Genomic DNA, 26,017 nt, shown 5'->3' with positions numbered 1-26,017 from the left:
CATGATGCAGATCTCTCTCCACTGGAAAGTAAGCTGACATTGACTCACTTTCTGCAAGAGTTTTTCAGAGTGAAAAAGCCATTATCAATTTGTGATACTTAGTGTTCATTGTGGAAGAGAGAAAGGGTAAAATAGGAAACAATCTGAAGTAATTTAGCAGTTTAAGAACAAACTCAGTGATAGGCTTAAATATCAGATTTGAATAAATTAAATTTCTGACATTTTTTTCTTGTCTGAGAAATTACGGTAATTTCCATTTTTGTTACAGCAATTTATAGGAAAAGGTAGACTTTTTCTCTGCATTTCCAGAAGTGTTTCCAGTTCAGTGGAGCTGGATAACCTTACATCTAACTCAGCCTAAATCCAACTTAACGTAAATCCAATTTGAAAAACCAGGATCTGCCCAATACCTAAGCCCTAAGAACCTATGTGAAAGACATATGGTTTAAACATAGCCAGTATATGCTGTCAGAACTAATCAGCAGGAAGCATGCCAGCTTTACATGGAGGTCATAGAAGTATCTCCTTAACCAACTGTAACACATGCTCAGGAAATGGGAAACCTTTGGATCGAATGTCTTTTTCAGCCTGAAGAAATATAATCCTTCAAAAGTGTGTCTTAACCATCATCCTGGAACTATGGATTTGGTAAGAGTACTGTCTACCCTTCTGTTTCAAGCAGATCCTTGCACAGCTCTAATGGACTGATACACAAGACCAGGTGTATCAATGTGAATTTTCATATACAGTCATCTGGTCTTAAAGGTCAACAATTACTTCTGCCTAATTCCACGGCACTGTTATATAATCATATATATAATAGATAGAAAATAAAGCTTCAAATCCACTTTTTCTGACTGTGTGCTTTACTGCAAGTAACATGTAAAGCATTGTTACTTTGTATTATGCTGAACAGCATCTTGTGAGAAATTAATATTAGTACACATGAAGCTAACATTATTTTATTTTACATTTAAAAACATTTTTGTTACCAACACCTTCAATTTGTAAATGATGAAGCTTTAGGAAGTCATATAAACAGAGTTTCAAAATCTGTTAAACTTGTATTCTTGATATTCACTCCTCAATTTACTGAAACACTGAAAAAAAATTGTATATTCTATGTGAAGATGTTCTGAGTCAGAGTTAAAAGTGGAGGTTAGGGCCTTTAAGGAATACTTAGAAAGAACCAGATCCCTCTAAAACATTTATTGTTAACACAGTTTACAAAATGACAACAGAAATGGTATAGTGATTGAAATTTTTCCTTTAGGACATTTGGGAGTCTGATGGGAAATGAGATGTCATTTATTTGACATTTCAAATGCAGAGGTAAGATAGCAGAGTGATAGGGCCATCAGAGAATAGAACACAAAATTACAAGTCGAGAGATTGATTACATGATACAGAGTTTTGGCTTATTCTACTTGCCACTCTCATTACAGCTGCATTTCAAAAATAGATTCACATGTTGCTATTTTCTTTACTTGTAGCAATTTCTCATCACCAGATTTAGCCAGCAAGTAGGTGGGAGTAAGGAACACATTAAGAAGTGGAATAGGTCATTGTGCTTGACATTACTGCTGTTTAAATGAAATTCTCAGAAAAGTGCACTAAGGCAGTAATAGGTTATATTTTCTACCCTCTATTGCAATTGGCCAGTGATGGCTCAAGATAGAATCTAGAAATGAGAATGCCTGTGCAATACTCCCAGCTCGGCTGCGGAGCATGACTCCAAACAAATCATGATTGCTTCTGGCATGTACTTCAGCTTCACTAGCTGTTAAAAATAATGACCAGATCATTACAAAAACTACAAATAGGAAAGACTTGTTTGTTTATTTATCTATACCCTTAAGTTGTAGAAAAGAACTTGGGGAGTGGGTTTTAAAAGCAGGATGAAACGAGCAGAAGATCCTAGAGTCAAAATTGTTGATAGTAAAATCTTTACTCTCAGCATATGAGCTATTTAAGCAAGGGGAAAATGTTAATTTTAAAAGAGTTTTGATTAAAAAATCTCAAATTTTGTTTGAAAATTGAAAAGTTGAGACCTAGGCATGTATTCCTTGCAAAAAAGGAGATAAAATATAATTGGATATCATATTCAACTATGATCATCCTATCCACCAAAATAGATGCTGGAAAAGGGTCATAATACCTTAAAAAATAAAACTGTTGAGTGGGGTAATTAGCCAATATTTACATTTAAGGAGTAAATCCAAATATTTATCTTTTTTCCTATAATGTAAGAAAACAGCATTTGTCAGTAATATTTTTAAATAGTAGGGGATATTAAATTAGAGAAAAATATACTCTGTATATCTGTTCTGCAGAACTTTACCATTGATTGATGATGATGATTAAAATAGATATAGATAAAGAACAAAATATTAGTCTAAAAAGAATTGTCAAATATCTATATTTCAAAAAAGTAACTAATTTTGGCCATTGCTTTTTACCCCTGAGTTCCTTGAACTTCCTTCTGCCAAATCAGGTACTATCTGTGATATATACATGGAATCATAGAATGGCTTGGATTGGAAGGGACCTTAAAGATCAGGTAGTTCTATGGGCTAGGATGTCACCCACTAGATCAGGTTTCCTAGGGCTCCATTCAACCTGGCCTTGAACAATTCCAGGGACATGGCATACACTACTTCCCTGGGCAACTTCTTCTAGTGCCTCATCATCTCCTGAGTAAAGAATTTCTGCCTAATATCTGATCTAAATCTCTCCTCTTTCACTTTAGAACTGTTCCCTTATCAAGATCTGCCCATATAAAAAGTCACTCTTTTTGATAAGCCCCCTTTAAGTACTGAAAGGCTTCAATGAGGTCTCTCTGGAGCCTTTTTTAATCCATGCTGAACAACTCCAACTGTCACAGCCTGTCTCCATAGGGAAGATGCTCCACCTCCTTGGTCATTTGCATGACCCATAATTTTATAGGATCAGAAAAAAATACAGGTTTAACGTATTTGCCATTCCCCAGTCGATTTGGGCTTTGATAAAAATAGTGGAATTACTCAGGAAATAAGTAGTTAATAGTAGTAGTAGAAGTAATTAAACAGTAGTTAAATAAGTAGTTGGTAGTTAAATAGTAGTAGTAGTTAAACAAGTAGTTAATAAATAATAGTAGTTAAGCGGGGGCCTCTGGTGGTCTAGTGGTTAGGGTGCAGGACTCTCACCGCTGCGACCCGGGTTCGATTCCCGGCCCCCCGGGCAGATGGAGCTCGTTAGCCCTGTGTGGCAATCCATCTAAGAGAAGGTCACTCTATGAGACCCTCACTGCCACTGTCCGAGTTTCACTCGGCCCCGGCAGATGAACCTCAGGATTAAAGGGTGGGCTCAGTTCAGCGCACGCTGGGTCTCACCTAAAAAATCCACTGCGCAGGCTCGAAGGGTCAATGACCTTTCCCAAATCTTCGCTCGCGAAGACTGGCCATTAATAGTAGTTAAAGGTCATAGTAATATGAGGGCTGATAGCACTGTATAAGGTTTCTCAATAGGATAGACAAAAATTTCAACATACGTGTTCGCCATCAGAACTTCATGGGAGATTTTAAACTAATAAAAAGCACTTTGATCAAACATGAAATGTTCACTTTAATTGCTACAAATATAATATTTGAGCAATAATTTTGTCATAGTTTGAATTTATGATATCGCTTTAAAAGGATCCTAATGCATAAAATTATTCTTCTCAGCCTAGCTTTTAAAACATTTTTCAGAAAACAAACAAAACAAAAGATATCCAAATAAGCTGCACAAAAATTTAATATAAAAAAAACAGAAGCCTATTCATATCATAATTAGTTTGAATTTCACTTTTAATGGGTACAATGAGCCACACCACATAGTCTACTGAATTGATTACAAAATGACCCTCAATGTAATTGTTTCTTTTTTGAAAGCTATTTTCAAAGTCATAGTGAAAAGAGATTGGTTGCATTTACATATGATAAAATAAGGCATGGACAGGGTGCATGCTGGGTCTAGTAACATGTAATGCATAAGAATGAGATAGAATAATACAAACATTAAAATGTTCTTCATGTTCTCCTTTGTGTGCTTTGACTATGGTCAACCAGATATTTAGGCATTAAAATCCCATTATGAGATGAGAATTCAGAGTTTCAGCTATCATTTTCTTTAAACAAATCAATAAAATAAGACTAGGCTTAATGGCTGTGAGACAGTTTTTGGAGTTACAGACAAACTTCGTCAGACATTCTGCCACTCCAGGAAGGGCAATGTTACGGTCAGATGGAAACAAAATAAGTGTATAGTAGCAGATCATCTATCACAGCATCAAATACAAGAAGTTATATATTTGGCTACCACGTGAAAGAAAGAAAGAGAGCTTTACACTGATGAATGTATTCCTTTAAACCGCAGATGATCTGTTGTCCATAGCACTTTTATGAATAAAAGTTCATGGGATAAAATCCCTAATGAAATGCAACAGAACAGAAGCCACTTTGGGTATACACTTTGTTCTTGTTGATGTCTCCTGTCTGTGTCACACCCAAGCAAGCTTTTCCAATATCTTTGGATTTGCTTTTCCTGTGAGTTCTGATACACTTCACAAACTGAAGGGGTAGCTGCACTAAATTGAGAAGTAACAATACATTTCAAATAAATATCTGATTTTAAACAATATTTGAGTTAAAAATTAAATCTGCTGTTAATTTGGTCCTATTTGTAGCAGGATTATTTTCAAAATAGAAAAGTTGGTATTTAATTTTTGTTCTCCTTTAATAGAGAGTGCATAGGTTTTTAAGGTACTGGTGCATCTTCCTAATGTAGTGCTGGTGAGGAAATACCTGTAAATAGATCTCAGTATGAGATCTGTGTCTCTCTTAAAAAACATTTAATGCTTTATATTAGCAATGGCCACCCTGTGTGGTATGGGGTGTTGCTGTTGAAGCAGCAGGAGAGTGACTTATTCACAACTTTTCACTGTCAAAGAAATAAAAGGCTCAAATCAGCCATGCCTGGTACAAGTTGCAAAAAACTGATTTGTTGCACATATACAGATTCTGTGTGCTGATGGGCTGTGGTTATGCAACACAAAGGAAAAAAAAGTGAAGGAACTCCATGAAAAGAAGATTATCTCATTTCGATAATAAATTGCTCAGCCTGAAACTTATTTCCTAGGTGCTCTCAAATTACCTCAAAAGGAGGACTTTCAGGATCAGACCTATGCCAGATGAACATGATAAACTATAAACAATCTACGGGTTAAAACATCTTTGCTTCTCAAGAATCATTTGACTATAAACTGGTCATGGTGAAAGTTTCCAATTGCAGGTTCAACTAAAAGTAAAGCACACATTTTACATGTACTCCCTTATCCCTGCCTAGGCTGCAAAGCCAAATATGTTATCTGTGTACATCTAACAATTAAGTAAAGACTTCTGCTATGATTGTGTAAATCTCTACTTTTCCTAGTTTGGCAACCTTTCAGTAAACTTCAGGAAGCTGTATATACAATTATGCATAGCTGTAGGAGGTTTCATTTGGTTTCTGTCTTTAAGTTATGGTGAGCACTTTTAGGCACACTGATACTCGTGTAGCATATTGCAGATGTGTTGTTGGAAGACAGCACATAGGGAGAAATATATATCCACAATAAAAAATATTTTCTCTCACTTTCAGTGATGAAAGTTAGTGAAGTTTTCCTTTCTTCTCAGGGTCAAATTGTCATTTTAAATTACCTGATAAGTTTGATTACACACTAATATTCTATATTCTACATTTATACTGAAAAATAATAGAGTCAACTATTTACCTAATGTCATTCAATATTGAAAACATGAATTTTAATTCAATATCACTGTACTCAATTGATACTATTGTAATCATCACATATGGGAATGGCTGTAAACTGAAAGAGGGTAGACTAGGTTAGGTATTAGAATGAAATTATTCACTGTGAGGGTGGTGAGGCACTGGCACAGGTTGCTCAAAGAAGTTGTGGATACCTCATCCCTAGAAGTGTTCAAGGCCAGGTGTGGTACCGAACTTTGAGAAAGCTGGTCTAGTGGGTGGCATCCCTGCCCATGGTAGAGGGGTTGGAACTAGATAATTTTTGAGTTCCCTTCCTACCTACCCAAATCATTCTACGATTCTATGTTTTGAGGATGTAAAATATGTTACTCTCCCCTCAGTTCTATGTGATTGCTTTTTGAAATGGAAAGGATTTTTTGAGATAGGGTATTTAACAGGAATAATATGCTGGACAGCTTGGTGTAAAATGAATTATCAAGAACTTTCAGTGTATGAATGAAACTACCACATAAAAGTAACATAGGGGAAAATGCTTAAAAAAATGATGCAGAACATGGTATGAAGAGCAGAGATACCCAGATACTCTGATAAAAAATTTATAGCTAACTCAGAGAAAGGTGGATTGGATATTAAATATATTTTTTCACAATAATAGTGTAGTGATGGGAAGAATCTTAGTACTGACAGCATTCAATGCTATGCACTCTGTATGATGGTCCCAGTGAAGGTAGATGGGGTTAGATACGTTGTGCTGTTCTGTGCTGACATTTGAACACAGACTACAGCTGGGTACTTTTTGGCTGCTCTACTGCATCAGTAACACTATGTGAAGTTGGTGATACTCCATTTTAGCAACTCAGGTTAATGCTTGCTTGGGATGTATTCAGTTTAACTCCTTTGCAATACAGGACACAGAGCTTTTAAAGTCCTCTCTTACATTACAGTGTTAATAAACCAATATTTGTATTATCCCTCTCACACTCCTTCTCTGTCTTCAGAACATGTAACATCCTCAATGTTTTATTGAAGCTTATGTATTTTTGATGCTGTATATACCAATTTCTACAAAATTCTTTTACCTCAAAAGAGTTCCAGTTTGATCTACTCACTAAAATCAGGCACAGCAACTTCCTTGGAGAAAACCACCTTTTTTAAAAAAAAAGCAAAATTGTTTACCCCTCTATGCTGCAATGCTGCTTGTTAAAGGTGAAGTTTAGGTTTTTGTCTATTGTTCTCAGAGCTGTTGCAGAATATCTAGACTCCTAAAAAGCCTCTTTAGGTGATCTCATTTGGTTCAATTAAATGATATCAGAAGAATATCTGGAGAAAAATTTTTCCTGTCTTGGATTCTTTTCCAGTTTTCCTACTGAGATTTATACACTATTGAGAAAGGACTCTTTCATCTACAGAGGCACTACTTGTTCTAAGCTTCCCTGAGAAGTAAAACTGTGATTTTAAGACCTCTCTTTGCTCCTGACTTTTTCAAGGATAGATTTCTTATTTTAAGTGGTTTGCATGTTTGACAAGAAATGAAAAGTTTCTTTATTAGCATAATATAGCTATTTAAATAGCTCTTGCATATGTCACTTTGAGGACAAAAAGTCACTGTACACACATTGTCTCTGAACTTCATCTGAAATAGCAAAAAATGAAAAAAAATTAAACTCTTGGAAAGCACTGATATCCAATAATAAACTGGATTGAAAAACTGATGTATTTCCAGTTTAGTTAAATCTCTATAATAGGTTATATTTATATTTAGGACAAAGGGAAAATAAGAATTATCAAACTGAAAATGAGCTTTCAGGCTATATAAATAATTTTCAGAATGATTTTTTGTTATTTAATCAAGAAAAAGTAAGTATTACCAAATGAGATATAAAGATTTGACAGAGAAGAATTGGAATTATTTCTCTTTTGATCTTAAAATTAAAATTGCAAAGTTATGTGAGGAGCAGCCTGTGACTTTATTTTCTTAAAAATTAATTAATTCCAGGGCACTTTTAAATATGGATAGGGAACAACTGAAAATTCAGATTATGGATTGATCAAGTGGCAATCTGATTTTCAGATATTTTTTATTCTGCATTTTTAAAACCTACTTGCATTCTAAAACCCCAGAATATGGTGTTGGAAAGAAAAGAGCTAGAAGGGTATGCAGAAGTTTATTCTTCAAAAGATTCTCTTCTCTTAGGTTCCATTTTTATTTCAACTCTTTCTTTGTTAAGATACTCTTTCTAGACATTTCTAAATCCCTGCTCTATTTAACAATGGGAGGTATGAAAGACAGAGTGAAGAGAGATCTGTTCTGATGACTTTAAAGCTATTTTAGAAACAGATCTTTCATATGTTTCTGATTTGACATAGTTACTACATAAATATATTTAATACATAAAAGAATGGCTCCTTTGTAATATTCCTTTTGTGAAGGAGAACATCAATTCAAGTGTGTAAACCAAAAATGCTGAACTTCTGCTTTTTTCAGTTGTAGCAGAATGAATAAAGGACGGGCGTATTGGGGTAACCCATACCAACCTTTTTAAATGTGAAGTATAGTGTGTGAATACTCTACGCAGAAAAACATAGATATTGAAAAAACTAGGTGCAAAATACTAACTTAAACAACTTTCAGAGTATAACAGCTGAGAAACTGATGTGAGGCTGAATGCAGAAGCCACTTGTGAGATAGTTGTTTCTTTTTTCTTTTTTTAAAAGTTGCTCTTGTTTTGTCTTTTTTTTTTTTTTAATCTTATATTGCTCATTTTGTCTGATCAATACTTAAATGTACATCTGACATGCATACTGTTTAGAAAAGTAATCAGAATTAAGAGACATTGTAAAGAATGGTCTGCTCCAGCGATTCTCAACATTTTAAATGAAATATTTACTTTACCTTTTCAACTATGTAGTGTTGAAAGCTACATTGGATTTAATTTACAACAGAACAGTCTAGGAATTTAGCTGAAATGTTACTTCCTTTTGCTACTACTACTTAATTTTCTCCTTATTTGTACTTTTTCTTTCTTGCACACATAAAAAAATTCCCCTTTTTCAGATCAGCTATCAATGTCTCATGGACCACTGTCTGAGAAACACTTCTCTAGACATACTAACCAGAGAGGGTATCTAGCTGATACTTTTAAAAGAGAACCACAAGAGCAGTTCTGTAATCACCATAAGAACAAAAAGTTCAGTTAAATACTCCAGGAAGAATATGAAGGACTCATAAAACATGTACCTTAATTTGGACTAAAGTAAACAAAAAAAACCCCTGTACATAAATAAATTTGAAATTACAATCTTTTAAAGGATAAAAAAGGGAGAATTTATGTCCCAATAAACTTCAGTTTTTCCCCTCAGGCTTACTACTAAAGTCAGTAGAATCACTGGGACTTAAAGACACATATAGAGTAGTGGCAAAAGACATTATTTGTTCAGATATGTCTTTCAGAAAAAAAAGCCTCTCTTGTCTTGAGTTAGATTCTCCTATCGGTTGATAAGAATGAAAGTTGTGTGCAATGAAAGTTATATGAATGAAAGTTCTCTGCAAAATAACTAAGACTCCATGGTGCTTCTGAATGATGGAACTTGGATGTCTAAGTGGTAATGTACTGACAATTAATAAAACTGAGAGTATTTGCAACAAAAACTTAAAAGAGTTATCCATAAATTTGACAGCAGTTCTAGCATTAATATTTTATTTATTAAGATAATATGACAGAATCAGTATTACTTAGGAGGATTTGCTTTGAACAACATTCTGGTTCTTTGAACAATACTCTGGTGGATAAGAGAGAAAAGTATGACACAGTATCCATATTTTACAACCACAGTTGTCCCTGCTGACTGTGTTAGCCATGTAAAACCAGATATAACTTTATCAATGCATTGAGGAATTTATAGAAATTAAATATCTTTCTTTTTTAGAAGATATGTCCTTTTCAACTTGAGATAATTTTCAAAATATTCTAAACTGCTAAATTTCTTTTGAGCATAAGGGTGTATTCTACTAATTTTTAGATGCCTCTCTAAAATTTCTTACTTTCTAAATATTTAGTGTCATACATCATACAACCTTAAAAATCAGCCTGGACATAAACTGTAAATGCCAGAATGAAGAGACAAGACAATAAGAGTGGAACAATTCCCCCTTAGTTGTTTAGTAACACCTCTTTATACAGAAATATATCAAGAAAACTCAGCAATTCTGGACGATCTGCTGTAAATGAAAATGCAGATGAGAAGGGGAAAATAATCTCTCAGCTACAGTACACAGGCTTTGAAGAGAGTCGGTAGGGGTGTCATTGTATTGGCAAATTTTGAGAATTATTTTATTTACTATGGACTTTCAGGATTGTAATGTATAGTTTACAAACTAGGTGCAGACACCAAAAAGACATCCCTGGTGAAGGAAAATTTTTACACTTGATGCAAGATTTTTGTCTTCTATGTTCAATCAATATTTCACATGAATTATTATACAAACACCTCTTGATCAGAGAAGGAAATAGCTAGTAAATTTTCATACCTAAAAGACATTTTTACATTTGCAGATGTCCGTGTTTTCCAGAAGTGGAAAAAGCTTGTTCACTGACACTCTTTAAGAAAACACAGTGAATGAAAGCTGAGCAGAAGCTGCAAGTCCTAGCTTCTTACACACACACACTTAAATTTTCACAAAAGCAGCCAAAAAAACCTGAAAATGTAGACTTGTTTACTTCTAATAGTCCATCCAACTATAAGTTATCCTCATGCTATACTTTTATTAAAATGCCAAAGTTAACTTTAATTTCTCTTTTTGCACCATTTCTGGTCTGAATTGATAGCAATTATCCTACAGTTCTGTACCTTGGAGTTTTGGGGGCACTGCAATGGGGGAGATGCTGAAATTGTGTCTAAAAACCTGGTGTGAAGGTAATTTGGAAAAAAATCCCAGACAACCTACATACCAGTAGTACCTTATCCACTAGTATTTTGCATCTCTGATTTCTAGACATCATATCTTCTTTCTTGTCTATATAACCTAAACAGTTCAGAGAGATCTTAGGGTGGAAGCACAGTTAGTAACAGCAGGGAGTTAAATATGATTAAAAGATACAGTGAAGATTCAGTTTTATATGAATGACAAACACATTAAGGGCAATTCTAAAAGAAACCCTAGGCAAACTGAATATCCTCTCCCTTAGTCAAGTTCCTCCTCACCCCTCACCAGTTCACAAAGGAGAAGCTTTTGTTACTAATTGCAGTACACAAGCTACACAGCTTGGTTTAAACAAAAATCCACAGTGCACTGTATGCACAATCTGTTGGCATCATATCACACTATTTTTCACACATATATTAACACATTAAACCTTTCTAATCATGGGGTAAGGGAAAAGCTTTTCACATTGTATTTATTCAATATCTAAGTTTGGTGATAAATCTTGTCTTTTTGGAATTTGATTCTTAAAATGATGCTTTTTCTATATATATGGTAGACTTAGAGCAAAAAGAGAATAAATTTGATTCAAGCTTTTAAAAACTCTTATAAAGATAATAAAAGTTATCATTGAAATCTTTACATCCATGATTACAAGAGCAGAAGGGTCAGTACTCATTCTAAAGTCAAAATATTGGAATAGAGAAAGATATTCTAAAAAAATTTGGAAACAGCTAAAACTGATGAGGAAAGAACATGCTGAAATTATAAAGCAGACATCATTCTACTTGAAATATCTTTAACTGTAAGTTCCTATTAACTAATTACTTTTGAACACACTGAAGGTCTTTAACAAAAAAGTTTCACTGTAGAGATCTAAGTTTTCCCAGTGTGAGTGATAGAAATCTAGGTGAAATATTTATCCACCTAGAGAGGAAAGGTTACTAGCACTATAAGAAAAGCCAAATCCCAAAGGAAACAAGTATCTAAACCAGAAGTTATTTTGATCTTTAAAGAGCCTTTATTTTGAATATACCGAGATCATCAAGCTGTCTCCAAAATATTTGAAAAAATGTCATGCAGAGACGCCTATTTCAAGGAAAATGTTCTCAGAGAAATAAGATGATCTGATATTCCTCTCAACAAGTTTACCCTTGTCTGTGTTCAATACATTAAAGCTTTTATGAACTTGTTAAAGATGCAGTGAACCATCCAGGGTTCTCATTAAGGATACATTTCAAAAACCTCCATGTAAAACATTACATGTCTATCCTCTTTTTTAAGCCATTTAACTTAGATTGAGATGCTCCATCAGTAGATAAGCCTTTGAAAGCCCAGAAAAAACACCATTTTAGATCAGAATTAAATAGAAGTGTTTTATGGTTTTCTTGATTCCTTCTTCAGGAACAATACATTTCATTATAATCCAGATAAATGTATACAATAATTTTAAATTGTCTTTTGTTTCCAATAGGTGGTATAGCACATAGAGTAGTGTTAATACCTTCTAACAGTTTACAATGTAGATTTTAAGATCCAAGAATCACCACCTAGAAGTGCTTATTTTTCTTCATTACTTATGAAGCTAGATGAAGCTATTTTTGGGGCAGCTAATACTGCTAAAGAATTACAGGAGTCTTAAAGAATATTTTTAGTATCTCTATATGTGAAAAAAGCCCAGACCGAAACAGAGTTTAACTGGTCAACTACTATCTTTTATATAATGCTTGTTCTGACCTTAGATTTTATGGTGATAAACATTTAATATAATGTCTGAGTTTGTTACATTGTTTTAATTTTCATGTTGTAAAATGGGTGAAATTAAACAGGCTAAGAATTAAAAAAATAATTTTAAAATATTAAACCTTTTAAGACATACAGCATAGCATATTCTTTTTATCAGCTTTTGTACATTTGTGATTACCCTGTTCTCAATTGACACCAGAGTACCAAGCATGTCACACAGTGATCTCCTACTAAAGTGGCAAGCTTGAATGTCCAAATGGGACAAATACTGAATTTTGTACAGCAGTGATGTGCTCCAAAGAGAAAAATAAAAAGAAAGTTTTTCTATTCGTACTTTTCAAGAAGGTTAGGGTGCCTTGACAAATTATCTGCAATCCTATGCTTCAAAGGATCACTGTGAGGAGCATCACAGCAAGAGCAGGAACTGAATTCTAATCTACCTTCAATGAACACCTGGGCATCTAAATGATGGTTAAAGAGACAATTTTAAACATTTTCTTCAAATAAAACATTTCAGAGCTATGCATTAGACGTGCAGGTTTAAATAAGGTTTAGAAAAGGCAACGAAATTTGAAATATGAGTGTACATGAGCTATTTAGTTTGGAGAAGTAATGTGCCTTTGAAGTGAATCTCCAGCCAACTCCATTTCAAAGAATCATAGAATTGATTGGATTGGAAGTGACTTTAAAGATCATCTAATTCCAACTCCCCTGCCCTGGGCAGGGAAGCCACTCATTAGATCAGGTTGCTCAGGGCCCCATCCAGCCTGGCCTTAAACACTTCCATTCAAAATCTCTCTGGGCAACGCTTGCCATGCTTCAATTCACATTGTGGAGAAATTTTGAGTGCATGAACCGAATTTCATTCAGGAAAAAAACTAACTGAAAAATGGCATCCCAGGCATATGAATTGTGTTCCAGCTGCTACAAACATTCAGTGTCCTATGTTCTTCTCACAGCAAAAGGAATACCATGTTTTTATTATCTAAGGAACATGCATGATGCTCTAGTCATATAGTTTAAAAACAGAGATAAAAGTATAATGCATTCTAGCAGTTGCAAGAGGATTTGAGATACTACTGCCAAGGCCTTTCCTCTTACTACAAATCTTTGCAGTTCTCTCTCATACCCATGGACCATTTGCTACTAAAAAAGAGTCTTGAAAATCTTCACCATAATATTTATGGGATTAAAGTGTCCAGAAGCCATACGGTCACATTGTCCTGGCTGTGGTTTGAAGCACTATGAATACTGGAGAAGTTTCTACATTCATACCAGGATGCTTTGATATGTACACTTACTAGTTCCCCTCCTTCTTGTATGTCACTCCACAGTTGTCTGGACTAAAACATCAGAGGAATAGTAAAAAGTGATGCTCAACCCTAGATGATTAATACTTTCTGAACAACCTAGATAGATGGCAGAACTTTGACTGCATCAGGTTTTTTGATGAACTAGTTGCAATCCAAAGGCGGTACAAAAATTTCAGTAGTATGAGGAGAAAGGGAGAGTTACAAGGCAATTTAGCAGGAATCCCAGTTTCTCAGGTTCTTCTTGCAAAATAATGAAAAATGAAGAAAAAGCAGATCCCTACATGAATGATGACAGATCCACAGTATGACAAAAGAAGGGTGACTGAAATAGCTATAAACTTGGAAGGTACTGCAGAAAATGAGACACAGGAAACACCTGCTACACTGACACAGAAGATACTTGTCACCATCTGCACTGTCTGTACTAACACAGCATCACTAAAGACATGAACGAACTTTTCAGTCTCAGAAAATACATGTGTTTATTTGAATTGGAAGACAAGGCTGTTCTACCTGGGTTTCCTGCATCAGATTAAAGAATTTTAACCCTATCCTGGTTTCAGCTGATATAAAGTCAATTTTCTTCTTAGCAATCGATTGAGTGCCATGTTTTGGATTTAGTACGAGAATAATATTGGTAACACAGTGATGTTTTAGGTGTTGCTAAGTAGTGCTTACCCTAAGTCAAGGACATTTCAGTTTCCCACTCTCTACCAGTGAGAAGTTGCACAAGAAACTGGGAGGGAGCATGGCCATGACAGCTGTCCCAAACTAGCCATAGGGATTTTCCACACCATAGAATGCCATGCTCAGGAAATAAACTGGAGGGAGCTGTCTGGGAAGTGCCAATCACTTCAGGTGAACTGGCTGGACATTGGTGAATGTAGTAATTGCTCCAATAGTGAGCAATTATATTGTGCATCACCTGTTTTCCCTGGGTTTAATTTTTTTCTCTCTCTCCTTACCATTATTATGATTATTCTCATCATCATTATTATTATTTTTTGTTGTTATTATTATCTTTATTTCAATTCTTGAACTGTTCTTATTTCAACCCACAGGTTTTACCTTTTTCAGGGCAGGTCGAGAATGGAGAGGAATAAGGGAGGGACTGCATGGTGTTGAGCTGCTGACTGAAGTTAAGTTACAACAGATTGCTCATTTGGGCACTGAAAGATTGAATTGTGTATTTTTACAGACAGAAATGATCCACTATAGACAAAGAAATACTGTTTTATGAAATTTAGTAGCTGTAATTAAAGATTAATCCTTGACTTGAAATCAAGGAGATTTGCAGTCTAATGAAAGCAATTTGGGATTCAAAAGTACTTTCTGCTCAAAATAGATATACTGTAAAAGAGAAATCTGAAAGAGAAATCAGTGGCTTTGTAGACATCTATCATAAAAATAACTTTAAAGACAAACTAGAAAGGATGCATTCTCTTGCCTGAAGGCAAGATTAATTATGCCTTTGTAATTTCTGCTTAATAATTGTCTGAACTCAAAAGTCTCAAATTATTGAGACTCCATCAATAGCAGCTCCACAGTCATACCAGAAAATTCTCTTCAATATTTTAGTAGTCTCATTTGAGGGAATATTTTAACTGTTCTCCTTTAATCTAGTCTCTTTTGTTATAACTTAAACCACTCCCCTCTTGCCTTTCTGGAAAAATTCCTTTCCTTCATCAGCTATATTTTATATATTTGGAAAATATTTCCTCTTTCATTCTTTCCATGTAGACCATATTTTCTAGTTCTATAATTATTCCATCTTTCTAATGTAATTACTGGAATATTTACAATCAGTCCAGAACCTTCTAAATTGTGGAATCTAGGCACAGTATTTCAATTTAGAAACACACTATGTTGTACAGAAAAGTTACCTCATTTATGTGACTATTTTCCTACTTGTTACTGAAATGAAGTGAAAGCAAAACAGTATGTTTATCTGGATCAAGTAATATGTGAATAATATGTAAAGCAGTACTGGTTATCTTCTGCTAAAACAGAAAGAAACTTTTGCTTCATTTGAGGAGTATGATTAAATATTTTGTATTTGATTTAATGCTATAGTTTTTCATTCCATGTGGCAACACAGACTTACATCCCTGCTTATCTACTTCTGCAGTCTTGCCCTAGGATTCAGTGAACAAGCTAGATCAGGCAGAGATAATTTATACCAATATAGGGAAACTAAAAGTACAGTGAACATTGGTTGACAATACAGAGACAGCAAAGAAACAAGAGCTTCAAGAGCAGAAAGTCTGTATTTTGAAAGAAAGCAGTATTCTGCTTAAGGAATGGAAGCAGACTGGAAGATTTAACAGCAGATGAAAAGTGCCAAAAATGCATTAGATGATTTCCATGGAAACGAGAGAGGCTAACACAAAAAGCTGCTTTACAAACACCAAAGTTGAGGCCCTAAGCTGCATCCTAGAGGCATAATGAAGAGGATGGATAAGGGACTTAAGTCATATGAATCTTCAGACCTCCTGCACAGGTCTAAATTAAAATACCTTTGTTTTCTTGAGATCATTCTAGTATATGGGGCTTGCCCCAGAGAAACTGGAATAACACTACCATAGAAATAAAGACAAAAGCATCGTGTAGGGAAGCTTACCAACTCTTAAGCATTAGGCATTGCTTCATATATAACACTGCATCATTAGAACTTTGTTTTAGCTCTTCTCTTTCACGTGCAACCATATTTAAAAACTAGATGTTCCTGAAGACTCAGACTTATAATATTTTTAGACAAGATGCCAGTGCTGTGAGAATACACTGTGTAAAATAATTATCCATCATTCTTTTTGCAAGTAATAAATCCTGAAATAACAGCAATATTCTGTAGAGATCAATGAGATTTTTTTTTCATGTTATTATTGAAGACTTCTGACGTTGCCCTGGAATAGAGACAGGCTACTGCCAATCCAAACTGGACACATATACAATGGGAATCACTGAAATAATAGAAAGCATTGCCTGTTGTGATATGCCTAGCTGTGCTTTTTCTATCATATACCACTGTCACTTCTCTTATGCTGCTTTGGTAATGTTTTCTACTTCTAATAATAGACAGTAAAATTAAGAATCCAAGCAGTTTATGCTGGGGAGAAAATAACTTTTGAATGAGTTCCAGTAAACTCGTTATATTTTCGACCACAAATCTGTTACAAGGCAACAATCTTGTGAGAAACACAGTGGCAGATTTTTACCCAGCAAGAATGCTGCTTAGTGACAGTTTTGAAGAAATTACTTCAGTTTTTCCCATCTTGCAGTCAGTATCCTGTTTCACTGAAGAAATTGGATAGCATGTTTGTATTTTTTCGTTTGTAAGACTGTATTTTTAGACTATGGATGTTTTGCTCCATAATCTCTCAGTAAAGTGATCTCAAATTCTGAATCTTTTATATGAATAAAAATTCTAACAATTTTCATGCCCTAAAGGTCCTTCCTTGATATCTTATAATCACTTATTACAGTAACCCATTGATTGTTGTCAAACCACTTTGCTATCTCTAATGTTTATTATGCAGTCAATGAATAATAGCACTGTCAAGGATTATTAATTATGACCACAAGACTTGTCACAGAAAAGCAGGGCTTGCATTACCATGTATTCCTACTGTAGAAATTTTTCACAAATTGCATGTATATTAATTTAGTTTTATCATAAAGTCTCAATTTCTACCAGAGTAAGAAAGAGAACACAACAGACAACTAAACTGTCTCACAACTCCTTTCTTGTGCAATGGTCCCCTTTACTGTTTCATTATTCACCAGACAACCCTCTTTCCACTATGTATCCTTTCAATATTTACTTCTTTTCCTGATTCTTTCAGTAGAGATATCTCTGTATCTGTTATACCTAACATAGCAGACAGAAAGATCTTTTTTCCCACAAACATTCAAATTTTGACTATAGAGCAAGGAGCACAAAAATTTTGAGGGTTTTATGGTTCATTTTTGGTTGTGTTTTTATCAGTACTTACTATGATAGAGGAAAGAACCAGCAAGTTCATAGTTCTTCCTAACTATATATTGAAACAGACCTGTTGGTGAGGGAAAATATCTGTAATAAATGATACCTTAAGATCTTCTCATTTGGCACTGAATCAGTTTATTCCATGGAAGAAGAGGGAAAGGTCTCTCAGTCTGAAGAGTCTGGATGCCTTGGAGAGAAAATTCCTCTTTCTTTCCCTGTCTAATCCTGTTCAGCATCTTTAACTCTCATCAAAACAAACTGCTACATAAACTTTTGAGTTAGTACATAGATGTGGAGCATCAGAATGAAAAATCTCAAACATTCATGCAGGATTGCTGGATAACGAATAGGTTAATATTAAATAGCTAAGCTTCTAGACACTTCTGTACATATGAATGTAGGCTGCTAGCAATTACTAAGACTTTCAAAATAAAAAGAGCCTTAAACCCCATTTTTTTAGGCTTAGAGAACTGTTATATGTTTTAAGAGTTAATCACGCCAGCAATTGATGACTCTCTAAAGTAAATATATATATTTGTGTTCTCAAAAGAAGACATTTTGAAAAGCATTGGATTAAGCCATTCATATTGTTATGGTACACGTACATTTTAAAGTTGCTTGGGGAAATTTCCAAAAAGAATTATTTTGTGCTGAAAGAAATGATCATCTTTAGACTTCAAGAATTACTGTTGCTCTTCACTATCTAAGTCAGGAACCACAAGCCTTTTAAAACTAATAGGAAAACCTGTTCCATACTTGTATTAACTTCTAGAACTTTCCAGTCTTGAAGAACATTTCAAAATACTTCACCTATTTTATTTTGCATCTAGATGGCTCAAAGCTCATGAATAATAAATGCTATGATAAAATCAGAGAATAAATCTCTAATAGTTTGTAAAAACACAAATGACAGTCTGTATTGCCCCTTTCTGGAGAAAGAAAACAAGTATTTTCTTAATTTTCAATTACTTGTACTAAGTACTAGATATAAAATCCCTGTCTCAGTAGTTGCATTTCTACAGAAGTAGATGTAGGTCTGTGTAGGAGTAGGTCAAGATTTATTTATTATATCATGACCTTTTGGATGAGCTTACCCTGATCCCTAAGCCACTCAGGTGGCTTATCTTCAAACAGAAGGTATACAGAGACAGAGATGAAAAAACAGAATTGAAAGAGCCATCTGAAGTAGCTTCTGTCAAATGTTAGCCAAAAATACATCTATAACTGCAGCTACATATCAGTATTTGTGAGTAAAAGTCAGTTTTCTGTTTTAAAACCTGCAGAATATATGAGCTATACATAGTCAAGAACTTTTTCTTCTTTCTCTTTCTTTTTTTTTTTTTTTAATACAGGATTTTACGAATGTCAGACCTTACTAATACAAAGGTATGGAAGGTTTCTGTGCTAGAAATCTAAGAATGGATTCAGAGAACAGCATTAGGCACAGAATAACATGGCACATCACTACACATTAACATATTACTTTTCAACAGTAAGCATTTGCCAGATAGCAGTAAAAGGGTAAGAAAATATAGTCAGTTTGCATAAGGAAAAAGGAACTAAGGTGTTTGGTAGTCTTCTCTTTTCCATGTTGTCTACTGCAAATGTGTATATTTTTGTAACTTGTGATCTTTCTCCATATCGAACCTCTGAAATATCTGCAGGTTTGTATGTAGATGAGGCAACTGACCTTTTGAGAGGCAGAAATATCTGCATAAAAAGTCCTGTTTGTTCTTACTCTTATCTTAAATATAAAAGTCAAGATAATAAGCAAGTCTTTTCTTCATGTAATAATAAAGTAGTCTTTACAAAAAGAATGGAATTTAGTAAAATAAAATAGAAGGGGGGAGGAAGTTGGAAAAGAGATCTCTTCCGGTGGAATTGGAGAAAGCAAAGCAACCTCTTTGTGGCTGGGTTTCTCATGTGGGCATGTAGGCCTGTAAGTTTTTTTGAGAGGCTGTTGCTTCTTCCCAATTCGAGAGGAGAGATCTGGTGGTGTGGACTCTGCTTTCTTAAGGAAAGTATTAACATTTTGTTTGCTAGTTTTTTATTGGCCGTGTATATCTGTTTTTCTGGGTTTTTGGGGTGTTGGGATTCTCTTTCTTATATGTATATAGTTTTTGTAACTGTATATAAGTGTAAAATATATATATACTGCTTTGGTTCTGTTATTTCGGTTTTTTGGTGGTTTTTCTCCTTCCCTTTCCTTCCCCTGTGTTCATAAAAAGGGGGGGGAAGCTGTTTGCTATGGTCTTGGGTGCTTGGTGGGGGAGCCAAGTCCAAACTATTATGGTTAGCAATCATATTATTTGAAAAATAAAATAACAAAACACAGTGGAGATTTTATGTTATTTACTTTCTCCTCATGTTGATTTGGAACTTTAAATTTCAAGATACAACTGGCGAAAAACTCCCTTACTCCTTTTCACCCTGGTCATCATAGCTGAAGTGAAATACATTGCTGGAAGTCTATCTCTTTCCCAACCTGAAGAGTCTTAATCTATCCAATTGCTCTTTGTATAGAACTGATCCTCATCTTTGACCATCTTTCCAATGTTTTCTGAATTTTTTCTCTATGAGATTGTATTGCACATTGTATCCAAATTGCTGGCACACTAAGGCTTTAGTGTCCTAATGATATTGTCTGCATTTATCATCTTTCCTAATATTCTGCAAATTCGATTTGCTTCCTGATCTCTACTGATCACCAAACTAACATTTTCCTAGCTCCTAGATTTCATTCTGTGTTGAAAATAATTACCTTCTCTTTGTTTTTATTATTGCATCTGTGTTAATCATTTAGTATTAAACTTTTTAATTCCGCCTACAATTTTAGACCTTAGCCACTCAGGCACGTTTGGACCTTCTGAAGTTCTTTTAGAGACCTATATTTTGAATATACCTTCTGGTAGTACCTTCATACAATACAGATGAAACTTTTCAAGCAGCAAATTCTGTCTATTCTACCAAATTTTCCATGTAATGAAACTTATTATGTAATTATAATTCATGTTTTCCTATCTGTTGCATAGTCCTGACATGAAAAATACAATATAAGAAAGCTGAGTAAGGTTTTGGTGTCCACTGGTGAGAGTGGTATGACCATGTCAGAGAAGTTCTAACTGGGACATTTTTACAAAGCAGGAAAAGAAGAAGAAGTAGGGAAAACTGAAGAGGTAAGAGATCGGTTTTACTCTCCTACATACTTTTTTTCACAAAAAAACTATTCCAAATAATTATATGGGGGGAAAAATGTAGAATCTATGTACTTAAGAGAGTTTCTTAATTTCCTATTTAAATACAGCCATCTTAGGAATAGAACAGAGTATAGCAAAGAATATTAAATTACATCAGGGAAGGAAAACATCATTTCACAACTGAAATTGGAAATAACACTGAGCAGCAATGCACTTTTCTAATACAAATGCCAAGAGAATGTGAAGATAACTGCCATTTTGCTCTTTATACTTGCTATTTTATCTACCTTTTAAAAATACTCTCTTCTCAATATACCTTCTCTGTGATGTCCTGTAAGGAATGTGTTTTAACACCTTCCTGAATAAGTAATTGAGAATCATGAATCTGCACTAGAGAAAAAAGAACTGCTCCGCACATATTGTAGTGTAAATTATTAGTTTATGATGCGTTGGCTAAATGACAAAGCTTCAGCAGTGAATTTTGTTCATAATCAGGAAAGAAGTTAAATCAACACTACTGTCAACTAGTTAATCATAGCCTTCAAAAAGCACCATTCTACTGCAACCCCCAAATACCGTCAATGTCTCTGTATTTGAACAACAAAGATGACTATGGCAAAAGAAAACACAGCAGGTGTGTTTTCTGCTTTAATTTGCATTGAGTTAAGTATTCTCCCACTTGTTCATAAATGTTGAAGTTGCTAATGCAGTAACAAATTCTCAAGGCAAGGCTAATGCATTTGCTGAACTCAGAGGTCTTTTTCTCTTTGAGACATCCTGTTTAATGCTATTATAGCACAGACGAAAATTTAAATTAGTAAATCAGGTTTCCTATGTTCTGCAAATGTCTGAAACATTCTATCTGAACAAAAAGAAGCTATAAACTTATATTATATACTTATGAACTATATACTTATAAAAATATTAGGAAATACTAGCTGCTTTGTGAGTCAGCTCAATGCAACTCTGAAGAAACCTTAGTTTGAGATAAGGTTCTATATTCCTAGTACTTTCAAGGTAGATATTTGGAAGCAAAATTCAGGTTCCATCCACTGTGTTTGAAAATTAGGCTTCAGATAGTAAATGTAAATAGACAAACACAAAACGGATGTAGCAAACTGCAACTATATTCATATTTTAAATTAAGAGTCTATGGACTTATGGAAGCTATAATTCTTTTATTCACAAGGGTTGTTAAATGAGCTGCAACAGGCAATGTTATGCAGGGATGAGATGAGGTGTTGATGTGCTTCCTCTGGCTTTATGCACAGTGAAATCCTCAGCAGTTTATAAAACACGGACAAAGGCAGGACACTTTCAGGCTAACATAACTTGATGAGCACCCTTTCAGCAATTCAGAGAAAATTACTTTCAGGTTTGCTATCCTCATATACACTCACAGAAAGCAATATTGCTTTCATGTCGGAATTTTGAGGGTGGATCTTTGCTGCTGACAGCCCAGAACAAGGCATGAAACAAGATGTATCTATTTACAGCCTGAAAAGGCAGAGATAACTCTGTTCAGTGATCAGCAGTGAAACGCACTTGATGCCTTATATATTTGAATGCAACTACAAACTGCAATGGAATAGAAGGTGAGGAGCAAAATGCATGAATATAAAAAGTGCCTACATGTTTTGGACATCTGGAGAATGAAGCATATATCCTTCAGCATGAGATAAAACTATCTGATGCAATTATAATTTCAGCTTTATTGTACTGTGGCAAACTTGACAACTGAAAGTCAATGATAACAAGAAGCCTAATGAAGCATCTGCAAAATAGCCTTGAAATTACTGATGTTATCACAGAAGTAGTGATAAAATGTGAAAGAATACTGGAAAAATATATACTGTTTCCAAACTTAGGAAATGATAACTTAAAATGAGCTTACGTAGCCTTATACTGATATGTGAATCAATCCTCCAAGAATTAAGGGGAGGGCAGCTGGAAACAGAAGGAAAAAACTGAGACAACCTTACATGGTGTTCCAGCATGGTTATGTTAACCAGTTGGTATGACTTCTAATCTGAAAGGACAACAGAATATGTAAGACAAACCAGTATTCTGAAATATTTGGGATGATCCATGACCAAGATATTGTATATGTTGAATGTGTCTTGAATGGTTTATTCGGGAAAAAAGCCACTTAGGGAACATTTACTGACTTTTGGCAATGCTTACTGAAGCAGACAATCTGTCATTAAACCTTCATGTGCCAAAAATAGCTGTGTTTGTTATGTGACAGAAGAAACTAATTAGTATGAGTTCTAATTTAAAGCAATGTTGTCAACTTATATATGAAAATTACTGAAGCTTTTTTTCTTTTCTAATATTTGCAATAATCAAATGTTTTTGACATGATGGTAGTTTAAGGATTAGAGATAAAAGCATTTTGTTTCCTTGCCATTGTCCTTGCCACTTTTTCTGCTTGGGTAGGTACTTCACATAAAAGCAGGAGAAAAAAGTGATTTTGAAAATAGGGACAAAAATCAAGATATACACACACAAGGCATACTGAGAGACAGATATGGAATCTGAAATGGAATTTAACATTATTTTGAAATCAAGATTTCCCCTCTTATAACCATAAAGGTTATGTCTGAACCTTTAAAAAATTGTCCATATGCTATACTTAAGTCCTATACATAAAAATTACCTTAGAGGAACATAAAACCGATGAGTGAATAAGCTCTGAAAAGTTGTTGACTAATCAGTATTATAAACAACAAAGAAAACATCATGGTTTTCCTATTTGCATCACTAGGTTTTGTCCAGTTACACTACTATCATCTAAATTTTGTCTTTCGTAGGTATGCATAAACTTGACAGGATTTAAGCAATAGACAGAGCTGAAGGGATAAAAACAAAAAAAGCTTGCTTCTGAGAAGGTAATTTTCAAAATGCTTTCTTTGCAAAATCATAGTTGCTACACTGTTAAATGCAGTTTGCAAAAGATTAATTGTAAGGAATTACATAATTCTATGAGCAATATGCAAGAGTTCAACAATCTTAATGGTAGACTTGCCTATCTTATTCAATATGTTGTTCAAAAATGTTAGTTTAAAATCATAATGTGTCTTGACCTTTCTGACATATACACGATTCATTGTGCATTTGTGCATACACACCATTTCTTTGTATTGCAAGATAATGAGAAACACATATGCTTAATTTATGCTTTAATTGCATATAGTATGATTTAATCAGCCAGATACTCTAGTTCCCATGTGTAGGAACTTCTGATACAAGCAGATTTTTCAGTTAAATTTAAAATCAAGTTGAAGTATGTTTGTTCTTTTTTTTAAACTAAATAAGTTCATTTTCCCTTTTTTGCATTTATATTGTTGCATGTCCTTGCTGAGAGAAAGAGGATACTATATGTATTACTATATATATATTATCAATATAGAAGGAAGTTCTAAAATTGATAGCACTTTAGTAACTATCAATTGCAGCTTAAAAACAGTCCTCATTTCTGAGATAGATTTATACCATTATCAGCTTCCAAAGCTTGTTAAGTCCATTTTTATTCAAATAAAACTAAATTGTTTTTCACCCTCTTTATAACCATAATGTATACATTAATGAACTTTCTGGAAATGTGTCCAACTACAGGCCATGTATCAATAACTTGAAATACAAAGATTGTGAGTAACCTAAACTGTTGTGATAACCTAAACTGTTAAGACTAGTCTTTATTTAAATCTGTATCACAAATTGCAAGGCGAATAAGGTATTTCTGGGTAAAATATATACAACATGAGAATGAAATCAGCTATTATCCTTAAGAGTCTCCAGTATCTTAGGCCAATAAAAATCCACATAATCATGGATTGCATCAACTCATAACAGTTAGAGACCAATCTGAGCTTGAATAACAGAACTGAACATCGAACAAAAATGAGAGGAGAAGAAAATCTTTCATGTCTGACATATTTAAAATAAAGAATTCCTTAGGTAATAGAAGGAAGTCAATTTTTCCATTTAAAATAAGTTAGGCATATAATTTTCTTGCATACAAAGCAGAAAAAAAGACATAAAAATTAACAAAAGTCAAGTCTAAATAAGGGAAAATGAAAATTACTGAATCATTGAGATTTGAAGTTCAATAAAACTATCCTATGATGTAGCTGAAGTAATTAAGGATATTGTACAAAATTTCAGAAGTACTCAAAAGAGCATCCAAACTATTATGTGTAATGCTGTGTACTGTCAAGATGCATGATAACTGAAATAAGAATCTTCAGATTAAGGTTAGAGCAGAAAGTGAGTAGCAAAACAAATGGTAACACCTGTCTGAGTGAAAAGCATTTCTCTTCATCAGCTGGGTCATACTATCTCTTGGTTTCAAGAAGTAGAATATCCACACCTGCTCAGGTTCTCAACTGATACATTTAATTCAAAGGTTAATATGGCTCTATACCGTGAAAGAGCAAAGTGACAGGCAAAAGTGGATCCTAATGCAAGAAATAACTACTGGTTAAGCGTTACGTGTTTTAATACAAAGAGGACTCAGCTAGATAACTTAGTGATTTATCTCTCTATCTGCTTCCACTGCAAAAAAAAAATAGAAGTAATTGTTATCATAATATACTCAAACAGTATATTTATTAGCAGCATCTATGTTTATAACTTTCTGATCCGCTTATCCAGACTTAAAATAAACAGGGGAGCTTCATGCAGTCTCCTCCTGTTATCTGTCCTCAGAGATCAAGGGCATGAAGCAAAGAATTTAGCTTTTTCAAGAATAGAATAGGCTTCTCCCTGCAGTAGCTATTTGGTGAGCCATAAAGCAATGCAAATCTACTGGTATCTGGCAAAAACATCCATTCATGTTTGAGATTTTTTTGCTTTATGGCATTGTTTTTTGTTTGGGTTTTTGATTGTTTTGGTGGGGGGAGGTTGTTTGTTGTTTGTTTTGTTTTACATAAAGGAGCTATCATTTCTTAAAAGATGCCACTTGCTATGAATTATCAAACATTGATAGCTTCACTTTCCTTTTCTTCCCTTACTCCCCTTTCTTTTCCTTTAAATGTATATGAGACTCTTTGAATGGGTCTTT

The sequence above is a fragment of the Lepidothrix coronata genome, unplaced genomic scaffold, assembly GCF_001604755.1.
Source record: "Lepidothrix coronata isolate B3197 unplaced genomic scaffold, Lepidothrix_coronata-1.0 Scaffold1, whole genome shotgun sequence".
In the NCBI taxonomy this organism is placed as follows: Eukaryota; Metazoa; Chordata; class Aves; order Passeriformes; family Pipridae; genus Lepidothrix; species Lepidothrix coronata.
The sequence above is the reverse complement of the archived record's forward strand: the minus strand, read 5'-3'. Positions refer to the sequence as shown.